Here is an 18,146-nt window from a genome sequence, read left to right as displayed (position 1 = left end):
ACTGTCAATGTGGTAATTAGTGGGAACTGAGTTTTTACCAAAGGGAATGACAATGCATTGTTTGGCCCTTCTATTTACAAAAAAAAGATAGCCTTATAAACTATTTTTTACTCTTTCCCCTTTTTTTGTCCCTTGCTGTGTGTGAGTGACTGTGTGTGTGTGTGTGTGTGTGTGTGTGTGTGTGTGTGTGTGTGTGTGTGTGTGTGTGTGTGTGTGTGTGTGTGTGTGTGTGTCATGAGTGACCATTCTGGCTCTGTGTGAAGTGTGTTGCAAGCATGGCAGATAGACCCACCAGCTTTAAGTGATACACCTCTTGTGGGCACAAAATGCCAAATTTGGATGCCCACAAGAGGTGTATCTATTGCTTTGGTCCTGACCATCTTGAGCAGGGTTCAGTCTCCACTCCTTGGCCAACAGGAGGAATGAATTGATCCTTAAGGGCTTATTGCCAACCTCTGAAACTCTGGCCCCCAGGCCTGGTTCTTTTAAGGAGTATAAAGATCAAAAGGAGCCCAAGAAACAAGCAACCTCAGCCTCTCCGTGGGGTATCGTCTCTCCCTCCTGAAAAGTGGCCAGAATTATCGGATCTGACCACATTGGACCAGAGGAAAGCTAGACCTTCAGATTCGAAAAGTTCATGGGATCAGATACTGTTTACACCAGACGTCCTTTCTCCTGGTATCCATGTCACTCCAAATCCCAAGATTTCAGATCTGAAAGGGACTGTGGATCCAACAGAAATTGTGGAAATCTGCAGCTCCCCCTCCACCTGAGATCTTAAGGCATCAGACTGTAGGTCTCAGAACCATACCCTGAGGCTCAGATCGAGATGGGACTGTTGTGATCTCCATCCCATCTTGGATCCATGAGAGCCCCATTACTGCTAATGACCTCTCCTCTTCTGATCCAACTCTCAGCTTCAGAAACCCAAGATCTGGGTACCCAGAGAAAGACATTGCTTGAGTGGAGAATAGTTCTTTCTTCGACTCCGGCAGTGTCCCAGACCAGCTCGGCACCATCACTGTTAGAATCGAGTGGGTCCTGAACCTGAGACATCGGCACCAACTCTGGGGATTGGTCTCGGCTCTGACATAATCGGATCCATCCCTTCCTCTCAGGGCTTTGGCTCTCAATAGCTTGGGGCTGGTGTCCTCTGGAGCCTTAGGTTACAGGATGGTGTCTGCCTTCTCTCCTTGGATAGTTTCGGCTCCGAGGAGGGAGGGGGAAGGATCCCAGATCTGTCTGCTTTCCGGGTGGCAGAGAGGGCATTCTCGAGATCTAGAGCTGTATCTCCTTCTCCCCCAGCTCCAACTCAGCTCCCATTCAATCTGAGCCTTGCTACCATACATCCAGTCGATGGTCAGCCTACTCAAGAGGCCCTCCAGGCTCACTTTTTACAAGGGGTTCCTCATTCTTCTGAGTCCTCCCCTGAGTCTCCCACAGAGGAGGTACCCAGGAATAGAGCATGCAAGAGGAAGCACACTGACTCCCCCATGGAGTTGCTAACCAAAGACATAGATTTCGATGAAGGAGAGGGGTCCCCCCGGGTCACCACCATCAGATATCTCCTATGGGAATTTTGCTAGAGATCCTGCACCGAAAGGGTGAGTGATATCCCCAATCCCCCTCTTCCTAAGAATCGGTCTTTCTGGAGGCCTTTGGGATGGGCCCATCTATGCCCTGGATGACCCCACCTACAGATGAAATTATTGATCTGGTGTCATGACACCATAGAGCCCATTCTCAAGTGAGCAGATAAATATTTGAGCCCCCCTGCTGTGCTGACCATCTTCATTGGATTACAGGTGTAGCAGTTGATGCTATCATAGTGTCAGCAGCACAAAGAAGGAGCTGGCAGAACAAAGCTCTACTGTCCACCCCCCAAACAAAGAGTCTCAGGTGCTGGACAGACATAGGAAGCACGTTTACACCTTAGCCACTCTTTCTCTGAGAGCGTTAATTTGCCTGGCCCATTTTACTCATCTGCAAAGGAACCAAGTTCAGGAGCTTACCAACTCCCTGTCAGGGTCCATGTCAGTGGAGGACCTCCAGAAGGTGTCTCCCCGACTGGCCATCATATCCTTCCTATCCAATTCTTCAATGAGGCTGATTTCCAACGGGGTGGAAGAAACCTCATGAGCAGCCGGAACAGGCATAGCCCTTAGGAGACATGCCTGGTTAAGGCTTTGTGGGTTTGTGGAACCCTTCCAGGTGTCCTTTTACCAATCCCCCATTCAATGGTTCCTCCTTGTTTGGACTATCAGTCAAGGAGACACCCGCAGTGAGCAAGAAGGAAAGACCCTATCTGCCATAGGGATCAAGTTTTCCCTGCAAAGGACCTTCTTTAGGAATGAATGTAGTGGGAAGAATATGTGTTTCAAGAAGTAACAGGGTCCTTTTCAGGAGTCTCATGAGGATTCCTCATCCAGAGGCAGAGCATGAGTATTTAATGGAAGACACTGCTCCAGGGGCAGAATCAGGGCTTTAGAGAACCTTTCTCAGACAAGTCCTGCCAGTGCTCCTGAAGCATTGCCTGACTGTTCTGGAGGCAGGTGAGGAATGATTTTCCTTGCAACTGGATGTCTGGATGAGAATAACAAAGCACAACTGGGTGCTAAGCATAATATCCAGAGTATACTAGATTCCCTTTTCTCTTCTTCCACCCACCAAAAGAAGACTGTCTGACATACCATCCAGTCAGAGGGAGCAGGACCTTCAAGAGGTTCAGAAATTTCTGGAAAAAGGAGCCATCCAAAAGGCCCCAACTGCACAGCAAGGATGCAGCACTTATTCATGCTTCTTTTTGGTGCCAAAAAAGACAGGGGACCTAAGGCCCATATTGGACCTGAGAATATTGAATCTGTCAAGAAGTCAAAGTTTTGTATGGTGATGGGTCAGTCCATTCTGCCTCTATTGCACAAGGATGATTGGATGTACTCTGTAGATCTCCAGAACGTGTACTACCACATAAAGATCCACAGATGCTCCAGGAGACACTTGCGCTTCCGGCTGGGAGATAATCATTATCTGTTCAGAGCACTGCCCTTTGGACTTACCACAGCCCCCCAGGTGTTTACCAAATGCATGTCAGTGGTGACAGCTGACATGAGACTGCAAGGATTCCAGGTGTTTCTGAACTTGGACGAGTGGCTCCTAACTGCACCTATCGAAGCATCAACTGGGTCAGGCAGTACAATTCCTACTACACTTATTCATCCAGCTGGGGATCACTATAAATGTGTCAAAGTCAACTTTAACCCCTGTACAGACCATAGAATTCATCAGAATGAAATTGAACTCTGTCAGTCAGGTAGCATCCTTACCCAAACACAGGGTGCTCTCTCTCTCTCAGACAACCTTGCTAGACATGCCCAACCCCTCAGCAATGCTTGCATTGAAAGCACTGTGTTCCATTACAGCCACCATTCTACTGATCTCGCTAGCAAGAATTTTCATGAGAGTTCTTCAGTGGACTCTGTCAGTCCAACAGTCCATTCTGTTTCACCCAATGAGTTGTCTGATCAAGCTGTCTCAGGTCTGCAGATGATGGTGGCTTGTCTTGAATGACCTTTATCTAGGCATGCCTCCTTGTTGGGATGGAGGGGCATTACCAAGGAAGACTGGTCCAAGGCACGTGGTCCCCGACAGAGACCAAATTGCACATCAACATCCTGGAGATGAGAGCAGTCCTTCTGCCGTTGAAAGCCTCCCAAGATTGCCTTCCTCTAGGAACGATAGCAATTCACTCAGACAACATGACAGTCATCTGGTATATCAGCAAATGGGGGGGAACCTGTTCATACCCCTTATGCAGAGAGGCCATGAGAGTGTGGGAATGGGCAATCTCTTCCAACCACTTTCTCCTTGCAATACACATCCCTGGAGAGACCAATGTGTTAGTGGGCAGACTAAGCAGATCCATTTTGAATCCACAAGTGGAGCCTGAACCAAGCAGTAGCGGATCAGATCTTCAGCCATTGGGGCCTACCTTGCTGCGACCTATTTGCTTCCCTTGAACAACAAATGCAGCAAGTACTTCAATCTGATCCCTTCAAAGGGGGAGTCACCCAGGGATGCTCTAATCCATGATAGGCCCTTGGGTCTCCTGTACTCTTATCCTCCAATTCCCCTGATTCCAGAAGTTCTACAGAAATCCAGCAGTTTGAAGAGTACTCTAATCCTCATTGCCCCTTTCTGGCCTCATCAGATATGGTTCCCCCTTCTAGGTCTCACTCCAAGTATTCACCATGGATACTAGTTCCCAGCCAGGATTTGATCTCTCATCCGGTAGAACATCACCCTTCCAACCTCAGACCCTTAAGACTGACCACTTGATTCCTCCATGTCCAGTGATTTTAAGGGAGTCCAGGCTAGCTTCCCCAGTCCGTAGCATAATACTTGCTTCACAGAAGCCTTCTACCAAAAAAGTATACCGTAGCAAGTGGAAGAGATATTCCATCTGTGCCTTAGACAGGAAAATAGACACCTTTTCAGCTCCAGTTCCTGCCATTCTTCTCTTCCTAAGCTTTCTCTTTCATCAAGGTTCTAGTTTCTTCATGATTAAGTTGCAATTGATGGCGAATGCCAATTTTCATGCCACAGAGGACCTAACCCCCATCTCCACCACCAGACTGTGTAAGGCGCTTATGAAGGGAATTTTCCTTCTCAGGCTCCCAATCAAAGATCCTTCTCCACAATGGTACCTGATCTTGATTTTTGCAAGGCCTCACTCAGAAACCTTTTGAACTGGCTGCCACCTGTGATCTAATGTTTTTGTCTTGGAAGACAATCTTCTTGGTGGCCATTACTTCCACCAAGAGGGTAAAGAAGCACTCAAACAGTCCACAAAGAAAAGATGCTGAAGGAACCAAACCAAAGTGAAGCAAATGTCACCACAAAATCCAGATGTAAAGTATTTATTAAGTGCTTTTCGTTCATCCACTGTCAGAAATTCTTCAGCTAAAACTCAGTTTGTTCCATTTGGTTCACTGAAGAGCTGAACAGGTTCACTAAGCCAAGAATTAACATTGAGGAGTCCAATAAGCTCTGGGGTGGGTCTTCTCACTACTGAGTTGTATATATTCTCACCTAAATTATTTTGAAGCTGTCCATTATTCACTACCCTTTGTGTATTAGTATCAAGGGAAGATGTTACAATAGATGAGTAAGTAGCTGTAGGTGACCTTGTGCTTCTTTGTTCACCTTGGTTTTTTCTCCACCAGTCATTAAATGAGTTTTGCAATGCAGCCAGTGATTCAAACCTTGTTGATAAATCATCCACTTTTTTGTGACATTATGGCAATCAGTGCTGTTAAATTGCCTATGTCATCACTGGAATTTGAAGAGTTCCTTTGGCTCGATGTTCCTTCTGCAGACATGACAAAAACCAAATACTGCTAAGGAAACACTCAAACAGTCCACAAAGAAAAGATGCTGAAGGAACCAAACCAAAACGAAGCAAATGTCACCACAAAATCCAGATATAAAGTATTTATTAAGCGCTCTTCGTTCATCCATTGTCAGAACGTCTTCAGATAAAACTCTTATACAAATCAGTTGTTTAAAAGGCTTTTTAAAATCAAGCACATGGTAAAAAATCACCAAACATTTTTGCCACAATGTTAATCTTTTTGCTCCCATTTTACTTCTCTTATAGCATATAGAGAAACTAACATGTAAAACATTGTATGTATAAAAAGTGTTAATAAACCTGCAATCTACATGTTGTTTACTATATATATGTGTATAACAATATGTATAAAAAATGATACATATAAATTGTATTAAAATTCCATATTTCATCTAGACAAACTTTCATATTTCATCTAGACAGACTTTTAAGCTTCAAAATACATGAAATTGAACACGTATCATTTAGTCCAGGATAACTTCCTACATTTAGCCTAAGCTGCCACAATAACTCTGACCGTTCCAATAAAAGTGAATCTGGTCCACCTCTACCATCTTGTTCTATCTGGTCAATCACTTTAAATTTAAACGTGTGACGCATATTCTAAATTGTGTTTTGGTAAGGCATTATCTGTCTTATTTTTCTTTATACTGCATATACAATTGTGTTTTGCTAAGCCATTATCTATCTTATTTTTCTTTATACTGCATATACAGTATAAAGAAAAATACGATAGATAATGCCTTAGCAAAACACAGTTTAGAATATACATCACACATGTTTAAATTTAAAGTGATTGACCAGATAGAACAAGATGGTAGAGGTGGACCAGATTCACTTTTATTGGAACGGTCAGAGTTATTGTGGCAGCTTATGTTAAATGCAGGAAATTATCCTGGACTAAATGATTTGTGTTCAGTTTCATGTATTTTGAAGCTTAAAATCTGTCTAGATGAAATACGAAAGTTTGTCTAGATGAAATATGGAATTTTAATACAATTTATATATTTCATTTTTACGTATACTGTTATACACACACACACACACACACACACACACACACACACACATATATATATATATATATATATATATATATATATATATATATATATATATATATATAGTAAACAACATGTAGATTGCAGGTTTATTAACACTTTTTATACATACAATGTTTTACACGTTAGTTTCTCTATATGCTATAGGAGAAGTAAAATAGGAGCAAAAAGGTTAACATTGGGGGGATATGTTTAATTAGATAAATGGCAAAAATGTTTGATTGGTGACTTTTTACCATGTGATTGATTTTAAAAAGCCTTTTAAACAATTGATTTGTATGAGTTTTATCTGAAGAAGTTCTGACAGTGAATGAACGAAAAGCACTTAATAAATACTTTATATCTGGATTTTGTGGTGACATCTGCTTCGCTTTGGTTTGGTTCCTTCAGCATCTTTTCTTTTCACCAAGAGGGTATCAGAACTTCAAGCCTTGTCTTCAAAGCTGCCATAATACAAGTGTTTCCTTGAGAATGAATCCTTCCTTTATGCCTAAAGTAGCCATGGAAGCAAATATTAACCAATCTGTTTATCTGCCAATCTTTTTCCCTAATTACTCCAACAAAGATGACTACATGCTTCATTTACTTGATGTTCATAGACAATTGCATTTCTATCTGCACAGAACAAAGGAATTAAAAAAAATCAGAACAATTATTCATCTCCTTTTCACCCAGCCATTTAGGCAGAACAGTGTCAAAAGTAACTTTGGTGAAATGGATTACTAGATGTATCTACAGCATTTATTCATTGAATGGGATATCACTTTACCGTTCTCAAAAAGTGCATTCTACACACTCCACTTCCTCAGCCTTTTCAGCCAGGATATCTATTGATGAAATTTGTGCTGCAGCAACCTGGTCAAATTCACATACTTTTGTTTCTCATCACAAATTGGATGTATTCTCCAGAAATAGAGCATTCTTTGGCTGCGTGGTGCTCAGGCATATCCTTCCATAGGGGCCACCCAAGGAACCACGTAGGTGAGGACTCTGACCCAGTGGTGAGGAGGAATGAAAGGGACAGCATCAGATTTAGAAGATATGTATTTACCATAACTTAGTATCTGTGTTGTATTATTTTATTTGTCCTCACATCCCACCCAACCTTCCCCCTATCTTTGTATCTGAAGGTACCTGGAGGATGTTGGAATCCACAGACCCCATTTCTGATCTTCAGGTTTGGCGATGTTGTTTGTGAATGGTGTCTTTATGTGGTCAGTTTGCATACATATATTTTTCCCTGCTATCTTTTTTCCAACAAACTCAATCTGAGGAGGTAGGGAGATGCAGGGCATTACGAGAGTGGGAGGAGCTTGAGACACGAGGCATCAGTCTTTAGAAAGGATCAGATCCGAGGACAGATCCTAAACCCAGTGGTGAGGATGAATGAAAGAAGACAACACAGATACCAAGTTATGGTAAGTACATAGCTTCTAATTATTTTACTTTTGGGGCTGGGCAAAGTATTTAAAATGCTTCTTGCTGCATTTTTATTTCTGGAAATGTTACTTTTTTGCTACTTTCCTGTTATGCCAACTACTGCTGCTAAGCTTCCATGGGAGAACAATGACCATTTTTGGCTGAACCATGCAGCAACATACCAATTCCTCAGTGGGATCCTCTTTCAAATGTATAAAGAAAAAGGTTATTAGGAAGCCTTTGGCAAAACAGCAGGCTGGTAGTTTGCCTCAGCTGCAGATAGGGGACTTTACTTGGCCAAAGCTGTTTCCTTAGACCACTCATTTTTTTTCTTCAGATCCCTCTGATGTAGTCCATAAAGATACCATGGACTGTGGGTTAGATGCATTCTCTGTGGCTGTTTTGGTCCCCTTAGTGGGGCAGCAGAGAGCCATTCTTGTTGGTCCTGGAAATAGGGCCAGGGAATGTACCCCTGCTTAGCCATTTGTTTTGCCCATCCCTGGGGAAGTTGTTGCCAGCAGTATTGGATCTGTTTCTTCTGGTATTCCTGTCAAAAAAATTGAGAAAAACTAAACATTTGTCTTCTCCTGTGTCAGTTACTGTGGACAAGAGTAATTTATTAGGCTTGACTCAAGGTCTCGTGCAGACTCTTGACCCAACTTACAAGGCTGTTTCTGATAAAAGGAAAAAGGAATTCCTCTTTTAAAAAGGTTCAAACAACTGAAATTGTAGAGAAATGTGAAGGACAGATGCAGATACAGAAGAGCGCATGGTATTGGATTGATTCTCCCTGACTGAGACGCACTTCACTCCTGGTTTATTTCACTTTGTAAAGACCACCTCATATAACCCTTACATATACTTTTCAACTGCCTCACCCACAACATTATTCCTTCCACTTGGAAGCATGAGTTTAAGAAAATCTCTCCCCAAAACCTGAAAGCTTGTATCTCCTAATGATTTTCACCCCATATCAGTCTCACTTTGGCTTCTGGGCTGGAAGAAGCAGCCAGACTGCACTGTTCACACTCACAGATGATGTTCTAACAAACATGGATAAGGGCAATCTGACTGGGATAGTCTTTACTGACCTAATAAAAGCATTCAGCCTAGTAGACCACCCCCTCCTGTCTGACAAAGTTTGAAATAAGTTGCAAGTCTTACCATGGTTCAGAAGCCACCAGTCAAACAGACTTTCTGCCATAATGGAGGACTTCAGTTCACCTCCTGACCCCTTACTACAGAAGTTCTACGAGGAACAGTCCTTTCATCCCTGTTATTCTCCTTATGCATCAATTCTCTCTTTCAGCTCACCTTTTCCTGCTTCTTCTTATACTGTATGTCGATACTGTGGTGAATTCCCACCACTTCCACTCCTCAATCAGAAAGCAGTTTCAAGATGACCTTGCCTAACTCTCTCACTGACTCACCCCAGAACCGGCTTAGCCTGAATACCAAAAAAACAATTTGATGCATATTTGTATCATTGAGTTCTTACATAAAGGTTGTACACATTTTATCAGTTTTATCAATGTTTTCAGGACTTTGAATCATTGCAGGACTTCCCATTTCAGCTTTCTTGGCACCTTATCATATGCTTCTTTTTGGTCTAGGAATGCCCAGTTAGATTATTTTTTAATCTCCAGCTTTTTCTCCACTTTTTGTTTCACTGCAAACCCTGGGTCAGTCATACTACATCCTGATCTGAATCTGAACTGCTCATCTTCTGTCTTACTTTCTGCTTCTCTGCTTATCCATTTATCAGACACTGTTTCGACAATTTCATGCAGTGTGACAGGAGTTTGATACCTTTGCACTACCTGCAGTTGTATATCCTCCTTTTTTCTTGTGCAGTGACACTAGAATGGTTATTCTTCAGTTATATATGATACACATCTGTCTCCATACCCTGATGAGCACCATGAGGAGTCATTTATCCTGTAACTTACCCAACATCTCATTCATATCTGCCATGTCTTCATGTCAGTGTGCCCCCTTTTTGCTTTTTATTTTCCTTAGTGCAATTCATACTGATTTTAAAATGGGTCCTTCTTCTTTGGTGACACCTGTGGGCGGTTGTCATAATGGTTAAGGTGTTCACCTTACAGACACAAGGTGCAGGGTTTGATTTTCACATGGAGTAAATGACAAGGCTTACAATGGCCTACAAGGGAAGTTAGCCTAGTACTAAGCTATGAACCTATAACTTATTATTTAGAATGATATATTTGGCAATTAGCAGGAATAGAAGAGTATTTAAAGGAAGGACCATTCTGAGTTGGCTTGAGCAAGAAGTACAGCAAATATTATCTTTGGCAATAATACAGGTAAAGTTTGTCTTCTTTGCTGATTGGAATATATGAAGAAAGTAGGAATGAGGTATTGTAAATTATTTAATAATGGGTTAAGATAGCAAACAGCTAAGTAGATATGATTAATATTAAAGGAAAATAGACCAAAATGTATATAAAATGATTTAAACTGTGATATCTAGCTTTGTTTCATACCGGGAAAATCATGATAATATCTGTTTGGCTGTACAGGAATAATCAGCATTGCAGTGGAGCCAAGTGAGCAGAAGTCCACATAGGAGACTTTGACAAAGGAATAGATTGGACAAGATGGTTTAGCACTTGGAAGATCTTCTTTGTTACATCACTGCCTTCTTCCTCCTTAACAACTGGTAAAATTGCATAGAGGAAATATTAGAGAATTATCTGTTTTATTAAAAGGGTAAAGAGCCTTACCCCTTTCCTGAAAGTCATCAGTGATAGCCTGAGAGGGTTCACCAGAAAATAACTTGACCCTTAAGGTGGTGTTTATGATAGTTTTACATGGTTCCTTATGAAAGGAGGAGAGCCTGATCCGTGACGTCATACAAGGGTAAGTTCTAATGGCCACAGACTTTACCAGGATATATGCAGCATTAAAAGTTCCATGGACTGTGTAGAAACTTGCAGTATATACAAATTATTGTCCACTTCCCCTTCAAGTTGGGAAAGATCAACAGTTTCCCATGACTCGGTGAACTAGAGAAGTCTGGAAATGATACATATGAGGAAAGAAAATCCAAACTGGTAGGAGTATAATTCCTTTTGTCAGTAATCCATACCCTTACACCCTGTCTGTTGAAACGGGGTAATTTATTTTTCCTCAGATGCCTCTGGTGTTGCCCATGCAGCCACTATGGACCGGGGGGTTGCCACATCTTCTGTAGCCATTGGTTTTCCCTTAGTGGGCAAGGTAGAGCCATTTTGTCAATCGTGGGAGAAAGGGATGGGAATGTGCCCCTGCTTAACCAGAATGTTGCACCCATCCCCACTGGAAGATGTTGCCACTATTAAAACTCCTGTTAGTCCTAGTTGTTTTATCAAAAAGAAATAGAAAACTAAACCTATATCTTCTCCTTCGTCTTCTCCAGTTTCACTGAACAGTCGTTTATTAAGTCTGGCTCATGGTCCTTTGTAATCTATTGACCCTTATTATCAGGTGTTTCTGGTAAGAGAAAAATTGATTCCTCTTTTCCTGAAGAGATTCAAGAAATTGAATTTAGAGAGGAATGTGGGGGAACAGATACAGGGTTTTCTCCTCAGAATTCTGATTCAGACTCAAGACAAGAGCATGTAATCTGAATCTCCTTGTTAATGATTCTCCTTCTCTGAGACTATTTCCATAATGTGCCAGTGTTTTCAGTGAGAGAGCTCTGAAGTTTCTCATTCCCTTAGAAAGTACTATGAAATGTTAGAGATGGAATTCCCAGAACCTCCTTCTAACCCCCACCCTGTGCTGCCAGCATTGGAGGATGTGTTTGTCACAGTCTGTTGTTTTCCTGATGTCGAGCCTGCTGCACCAAAGAAATCAAATGGAATTCACAAAATTCCTCAGTCTTTCAAATTTGAAAAAACTCATCCCAGACTTGACCCAGCAGCTATAGCTTTAGTCAGTCCAACTCCTGCCAAGCATTTTGTCAACTCTAATCCTTCCCCTTCTGGCAAGGATAATAAAACAATTGGTAAGTCTGAGGGGAAAAACTGTATGCTTCTGCAACTTTAATTTTTAACATTTTGAATTGTCAGGCTAATATGTTAATTTATTCTGACTAACTGTGAAAGAATGAGGTATGTTTTATCTGCATTTCCTTCCAGTGAGGGAAAAATCTGATTTGCGTGGTTCACTTTATACTATTTCTCAGGTCACTATTTGTTATTCAAAGTGTGCTTATGACTCTGTAGATACTACATCTAGGGCTATGGCCACTGGTACTGTTTATAGGAGGTTTGTCTGGCTGCATTCTCAAAACCTCCCATACGTTTTAATGTCATTTAGGGATAGAGATTTAGTTTTTGGTCCCTCTGCTGTAGAGGTTTTCAAAAAAACAAAATGTGAGGGGTAAGCTGGTACAGGGAATCTCTCAGATTTTTTAGCCCTCTTTCTCTAAATTTTCCTATGTTTTTTCTGCTCCCCCGTCCAGTTTTAGCAAGAAACAACAGAAACAGTCGTAGCAAAATGCTGGTACGCAGGCATGCAAAAAACAGTGCAGAGAGGTTTCAAAAAGAAAGCAGAACCCCCAAAACAAAGGACAGTTAAGTAAGTCAGAATGACTGTGACACCCCCCCCCATAAAAATGCACACACACACACACACACACCCATGGCAGTCTCCTGTCCTTTCCACAAAGTCTGAATCTCCATTTCTCTCTTTGCCAACAATTTTTTTCAGACAAATGGATTCTGAGATAGATTCAGCAGGGGTAAATGTGGCAGTAGGAAGAAATTCCTCCGTTACAGGAAATTATTCCATATCCACCCAACCAGACCTCTTTGTTTGCTCCTGTTCTATAGCACATACTTTCTCAGGAGGTAATAGAGACAGTTCCTCCTTTCCAGTGGGGAAGAGGTTTTATTAAGAGTGTTTCTAGTGGTAAAGAAAGAAAATGCCTGGTGACCAGCTCTGGGCCTTTCTTTCCTAAACCAACACGTGTTAGTGCCCAAGTTTAAAATGGTTTCACTACACAAGTCTTTCACCCATTCTTCCTCATTTTAATTTTTTTTTCTTTTTTGGGTAACCTTAGATTTAAAGCATGTGATCATTGCACTCCTCTCCAGCCAGAGTTCAGACACTTCTTACGTTTTTTGTGTCTGCATCAAATTATTAGTTCTCTGCTTTACCCACTGGGCTATCCACTGCTCCAAAAGTGTTCACAAAGTGACTAGCTCCAGTTAAAACACATTTCAGGCTACAGTATATCCATATTTTTTCCATATTTAGATGACTTACTTATCTTTTTCAAAGTGTCAGGAATCTCTCACTTGGGCAAGATCTTCTATGCAGGCTGGGATTCCACAAGAATATTCAAAAGTCTTTTTTGACTCCATCACACAGGATTGGGTTCCTGAGGTGTCCACTAGACACCTCAGTACAAACAGCTTTCCTTCCACAGAAAAAAGTAGATCGGTATTTAGATCTATTCCAGGATTTCCCACCCATACTTTGATCATGATGAGGGAATACCTGAGGATTCTAGGTTTCAATGCATCTGTGAATTCACATGATACCTTTGGAAGGAATTCATATGAGAAGGATATAACGGTATCTGAAGTCTCTTTGGTTCTAGACCCAGTACCCATTATCTTTTCAGATTCCAGTTCTGGAATTTGTGAGAAGATAAATCACTTGCCGGAGACATCAAAATATCCCTGAGTCCAGGCCTCCCTTTCTTCTCTCCTACTCCAAAGCAGTCACCTTAGACACTTCAGATTTGTTTGGGGAGCAGTGTCAAGGGGAGTAAAATGTAAAGGTATCTGGAACAACAAAGACAAAATCAAGTGTATAAATGCAAAACAGATATTTGCCTTTATCAAGGCACTCAACACTCTGAATCACCTTTGGTCTCCAGACCCACTTCAACGTGTTATGGACAGTACCACAGTGATGTGGTACATAAGCAAGCAAGGAGGAGCCAGGTCTTACCCTCACATTCAGATGAGCCATTTTAACAAGGGATAAATCTTTACAGCACAATCACACTCTACAAGTTTCCTACATTTTATTAGAGTAAAATTGCGTGGCAGACAAGCTGAGCAGGACAAAGGCAGAAGAATGGAAAATAGATCAGAGTGTCTTCCAAGATGTGATCCATCTGTGTGAGTCCCTCATGTAGAGATTTTTGCCACCTTATTGAACAATCAGCTGGTAATATTCTGCTTCAGGACTCCATGCAAGAAGGCCAGAAACACATATGCCTTTTCTTTCCTTGGACAAGAATGTTACTGAATGCTTTTCCACTGACACCTAGAGCACTTTTGAAAATACAGAAGGAATTCCCTGAGATCATTGTTATGACTCCCTTCTGACCCAGGCAAAAGTGGCTCTCCCTTCTTTTGGAAGTAGCCAGGAGAAATTACCACAAGCTTTTTCATCATCTTGGATCTACTTACACAAGAACAGGGTTGTTTGATACATCCCAACCCCAAACAACTTCAGCCAATTGTCTGGATGATAGGGTCTAAATACATTTTAGCCACCTGAGGGCAAGAAAGTGTGCTACTTGAAAATCATATATTAGCAAATGGAAAAGGTTTCCTAGTTGGTGCCAGCAACATAACCAGCACCCATTCAGGACTAGTGTTTCTCTGTATTTTGCAGTATTTGTGCAAGTTAATTTCCTATGGCCTGTCTTATTCCTCTATTAAGATTAATTTGCTGGCTATTTCAGTATGTCTGCTCATGGACCTCCTTTTACAAGACATTCCCATGTCAAAATGTTTTTGAAAAGGGTTTTGTATAAGAAACCTGCAAGAAAATTGATTGAGGCTTTTCCTTGGGATTTTAATTTTGTATTATATTTATGTAAAATAAATAAATAAAATAAATATTAGAGATGCTAACACTGAAACTGCTCATCTGGCTGACGTGAGGTTTTTAACATTTAAAACAGATTTGCTGGTTGTTCTGACCTCCGAAAGAAAAGCATTTGAATTGCAAGCTGTAATGGTGGGTCAGCCTTATCTCATTTTCCACAGAAACAGGATTTCCTTGAGAACAAATCTTTCTTTTATACCTAAAGTGGTATCCATGTCCCTGTAGTTTTTTTTTTCCTGAACCCCAAAATGAGAGATAAAGGATATTCTACACTTTGAATGTCCATAGACAGCTCAGGTACTGTCTTGACAGAGCTAAATCTTTCAGACCTTCTGATCAGTTGTTCATTTCTTGTATAGGTAAGATGAAGTGACAACCAGTGTCAAAGCAGACTATTTCCATATGGTATCTCAAGCTATTATATTTTGCTATTTCAGCCACATTGAAACTATTTCATGCAGGGTCAAGACACATACCATGGTCTTGGCTTCATCTATGTTTTTTGGAAAGGGTTGGACTCAAGAAGTATTCTAGAAGCAGCAATTTTGTCCTCTGTACATACTTTTACAAACACCACAAGCTAAAACCCTTCCCCAGGTCTAGGTCAGGCTTTTTAAGAGCCATTCTCCAGGGGCTCTTGAACCCTTTTCCTTCCACCTCCTAGCTATTAAGCTATGGTAATCTACCCATATGGCTTAGTCCTTCAGAAGTGATCAGTATGAAGAACATAGCACAGTTGTGTAAGTAAACTTATCATAAGAGTATATTTTCGAATGATTGCTGCTGCAGTAGCAATTTCCTCCAGTCCCCTTATTTTTTGCAGTGTTTTTATGCCAGGGTGTGGACATTTATTTATTTGTTCCTAGGGCTCAGACGTCTTCTTTCAGTTGGCATGAAAGCTCTGAAGGGCTTAGCACTCAAATTTATGTTTTTAGTCAGCTCAGCTCAAGCTGACTAACAGTTTGGGCATGTGGAAGGTGCCCAGAATCTTTGAAAACTGGCCAGCTGTTATAGCCTATGTAGGGTATAACCCTTATAGCTAAGGCCACTGCAGCAGTGATCATTCAAATATATACTTTTATGCTAAGTTTAGTTACACAACTATACTTTCTGCATCTCATCTTCCTGCATATGTTTTCTAGAAGAGTCCTCCACTTCTTCCTTTCTAGTTCCCCTCACTGCCAAGTGCTGGATGTTGAAGAAAGTCTTCAGAAGGTTTTAGTGCTGCCATTTTACAGAGTTGAAATGCTGCATTCACAGAGGCCACTGACATAGTGATTCTTTCCCAGGAAAACCTATCAACTGTTTTGGTAATCCTGTAATTTGGTAAATGTGGGTACATTTGAAAACTTAAACAACTTAGGCACCATATATAAGAACTTTCAATATTTGCACATCATAATGAAATCAGAACTATATCAGCACCTAAAAAGAACAGTGGAACCTGGGAACATGCTCCTTCCTTAAGTGTAGCATACGGCTGTAATATGTGAGCTTGATGGGGTATGCATGCCTTAAGAGCAGGAGGTCTAGATTTTAAGAAGACGTACATAAAGAGGACAAGTTAAGTGTACTCAAATGCTTCACCTACTACATGGTCCCTTGATCTAGGATTCATGTTTCCCCATAATACAAAAGCTGTCATTTGTAACATTATGGCTATATGTCTTATAATGTGTGTAATCTTGTTACATTGTTGTTTGCTGCACTTTTTAACTGTAGAAAGTCCTAATAAATCTAAATAATAATAATAATTAAAAAATATATATATGTAAAATGACATTTCTCATTTCAGACAGTTGTGGTTGAAGTTGAAGAATAAGTGGGAGGAAATATCCCATGTTAGATAGTTGTGGAGTAATGCATAGCTCAGAAAGTAAATGTTCAGTGCTTGGGAATGGTGGAGTAGGAAGTTAGATACAAGACTAGAAAATTCTCATACTGGTCTGTGAGAGAGAATGTATTTGAATAAACTAGGGACACAGCATGGCACATTCAACAATGACATCTTGAAATTTAAGATTGCCAATCTGACATACCAGGCGGGTTGATTCCAAGACATCATTGTGCTTTTCAGTTCATGATGGGGAAAGGTTTTCGGTATCAGTCTGGGAACATTACCTGCTAGATGACTGTGGTAGAGATTGTGAAGGTGGTAACTAGTATGTTGCACACCGTTTTTCAGAATGGAGGTACACTTAAATTGGAATGCTCCATGCTCTATAGTAGTCTTTATGGTGTTTGGGCAGATAAAGGAATGCTCCACACCAGGTCATGGAAGTATTGCATCTTTATGCCATAAAGTCTCATGGGAAACTGTTAATGGGTATGGCAGGGAAGAAAGGAAGTTACAAATATTTCATGCAAATGTACACTGGTTAATTTCCAAACATGAGGCTTGAAATATCCCATATAGTGGTGAGAGTGGAAAGAGAAAGCTAGAAATGAAATTTAGAATGCTTATTGACAGGTAATAATATAGCAATAACCCACGCCTGGGTGTGGGTAATGCTGGATTTACCCACAGTTGGCGTGGTTTGGTCCCGAGGGCGAAGCGAAGCATTACCCACACCCAGAAGTGGGTTATTGCTATTATACCATGACATTATTTAAGAAAAGAAACTATTACTTTTCTTAAATAATGGCATAGTATAATGCCTGTTTACTGCCCTTCCGCAGATGTCTGGCATCCGCGGCAGTTCTGATGTACTGCGCGCCTGCGCAGTACATCAGAGCTGTGGGCAAAAGCAATGGAGAAAGCAAGATCTCCATTGCTTTTTTTACTGTTTTCGCTATGTTAAATGGGTTTAACATAGCGAGACAGTTTTAAAATAAGCAACGGAGATGTCCGTTGCTTATTTTAAACTGTCTCGCCATGTTAAACCCATTTAACATAGCGAAAAAAGCAACGGAGATCTTGCTTTCTCCGTTTTTTTTACCTGTCTCGCTATGTTAAATGGGTTTAGCATGGCGAGACAGCTTTAAAATAAGCAACGGAGATCTCCGTTGCTTATTTTAAAGCTGTCTTGCTGTGTTAAACCCATTTAACATAGCGAGACAGTGTTTTAAAAGTAGAGTTATACTAATGGAAAAAGTCCGGCGACGGACCTTTTTCCATTAGTATAACTCGATTTACAATGTGCACGCTGGCCAATCAGCGTGCACGTTTTGGGGGGGTCATGGTATAATAGTAATGTTGTATCTGGAATATATCCATTTTTTCTATTTTGGAGCTTGAATCTAATAATGCGAATCAATGGCAGAATAATTACACCTGAAACTAAGAATATTTCTTGTTAAATACCTGAATAAGGACTACACTTGAGATAAAGACTGTATTAAGTCATAGCATATAGAACTGTTACATAACTTTGAATTATTTTTCTATGCCCATC

The 18,146-nt window shown here is 40.9% G+C and overlaps 1 protein-coding gene across 1 annotated transcript in view; it reads left to right on the top strand.

The window, feature by feature from the left end:
* The window catches only part of LOC122811165 (oxysterols receptor LXR-alpha-like), a 516,654-nt gene that overhangs the window by 167,694 nt on the left and 330,814 nt on the right, over window positions 1-18,146 (top strand). The window lies entirely within an intron of this gene.

Source organism: Protopterus annectens, chromosome 9.part0 (assembly GCF_019279795.1).
Source record: "Protopterus annectens isolate FY-2018-M chromosome 9.part0, PAN1.0, whole genome shotgun sequence".
NCBI classification, from domain to species: Eukaryota; Metazoa; Chordata; order Ceratodontiformes; family Protopteridae; genus Protopterus; species Protopterus annectens.
This window is presented reverse-complemented; position numbering and strand designations above follow the sequence as displayed.